Here is a 1978-nt window from a genome sequence, read left to right as displayed (position 1 = left end):
CTTAAACAAAAGCGCTGCTTTGCACCCCAGTACCAATTATGCAACACACCTACTCCCTCATGCAACACACATGGTCCTGCATGCTACACTCTATTTCATACATAAGACACTTCGCTCACAAAATGAAATCTCAGGGTGCCATTCGGAAAACACATGTATCCAAAATACAAAACACATCGGGTAATTGCAACCACTCAAATACACACCTGAAGGCACCTACTTGCAAAACCGAACACCAATTAGCCAACTACAAAAAGCCCTCAGCGTAGCCATTCCAAGAACTTTGCAAGCATGGATGGAGGGAGAGCAAGAGGATATTTACCCCGGTGCCTAGCGGGAGAGGACATTGCTTGCGATGTTGATGAGGTCCTGTGGCCAGACCCCAACAGACGGCGGGATCCATGAGCCCACTTATGCACAATTGTCATGGTTTTTTGTGTTTACAGTATAGTGTTTTTTCTATTGCAGTACTATTGTGTTGTTGTTGTTTTATTTGCTGTACCTGTATTCATGGTACTGCAATGTACAGTATTGAGTAGGTCTATTTGCGTTTATGGTTGTTTGGAAATGTGTCTCCTGTAAATGTGCCTTCTGAATAAACAATGGGAATCAAGGACTGCAGTGTTTTATGTACAGCAGACTAGTGTGTTCCCCCTGATCTGTGAGTGTTTGCATATGGTGCAGGTATGTGTCATTTTGTCAACAGAGTTACATTTTGACAAAGGAATGTTAGGTTTTGACAGCAGAGTTTAGGTTTTGGGAGTAGAGTTCCAATTTGGCACAGATGTGAATGGTATATTTCCCAGTGTTGTGTCATGTGTACTTGTGTGTACAGTTTTGGCACAGCGAGCGGGGTTTTGCAAAATGTGTTCAAGCAGTGGGCAAAAACTGTAATATAAGTAAAATCACATCAAACATTTACTTAAATATTTCAAGTGTGAAAGTAGAATATTGTTTCTCATGTTTACATCAGATGAGAAACATGAAAAACTTTTGTGCTTTTACTTTTTCATTTATTCAGGTGACACAAAAACAACAAAGAATCCAGCCAGAAAAACTGAAATAAGCACAAAATCAGAAACAACCCCAACAATGAAGAGTCCTTCAAAAGCAGGACTGAAGATTAAGCTGGTTGCATAAATATCTGTTTATTTTAAATTTATTTGAGCTTTTGAAATGATATGCAAATGAAAACTCACTTTAACTTTGTATATAAATACTTTTAAATACAAATCATATCACAGAAATTTGCACATTTATTAATAAAATGCTGTTACATTTTTAAAAGAAAGGAATTTACACGGAACAGAAAACTGCAACCAAATAATTTTAATAATCACATTTTTTGTGTTTGACAGATTTTTTGTTTCTTTGAGGTTCATTGTTGTCTCTGTGGGATTAGCAGCGCTTTTAATAACTGCTGCAACAGTCAATATAAGGACAAGACATAAAGGTACATTTAAGATTGAATGATTTTGAATTTTAAAACAAAACTGAAATTGACTTTCTTCTCTCATTTTAGGGAACAAAACTCAGATGGATGAAACCACAGTAAGTACAAATCTCAATAATCCTAAGGTTGTTATTCTGATCTTGTTATTTGATATTGTCATTGACCCATAACTGTGGATGATGATGTAGAAGTGTCTTTGGATAATGGGATTAAATAAACATGAACCAGCTGTCCCTCTCTGAGGGAGTGTTAACAAAAACAAAACTGCCTTCACAGAGACAGTTTTCATCCAGATATAACTGGACTGTGTCTGTTTTCCAGGGACTGAGTTTAAACCCTGCAGAGACTCAGTCTGCTCCTCAAACCAGCTGGGACTCGGTGTGATCACACACTTCACCCAGAGTTTAGACTACTTGTCAAAGTGTGCTCTGTAAATACAAATGTGTGTGACTCACTGTGAGAGCAGACGAGAGATAAGAAAGTTGGACAATGCAAAAATGTGTTTTAGTGCAACTGCAATTTTGT

General features: G+C 37.5%; 1 long non-coding RNA gene across 1 annotated transcript; it reads left to right on the top strand.

Annotated features, from left to right (window-relative positions):
- Nucleotides 1–1033: 1033 nt before the first annotated feature.
- Nucleotides 1034–1978, top strand: LOC309688941. Its single transcript, XR_014271207.1, has 3 exons — nt 1034–1453; nt 1523–1551; nt 1775–1978. It is a non-coding gene; the product is annotated as an uncharacterized lncRNA (long non-coding RNA).

The sequence above is a fragment of the Aulonocara stuartgranti genome (genome assembly GCF_965226115.1).
Source record: "Aulonocara stuartgranti genome assembly, chromosome: 15".
NCBI lineage: Eukaryota > Metazoa > Chordata > Actinopteri > Cichliformes > Cichlidae > Aulonocara > Aulonocara stuartgranti.
This window is presented reverse-complemented; position numbering and strand designations above follow the sequence as displayed.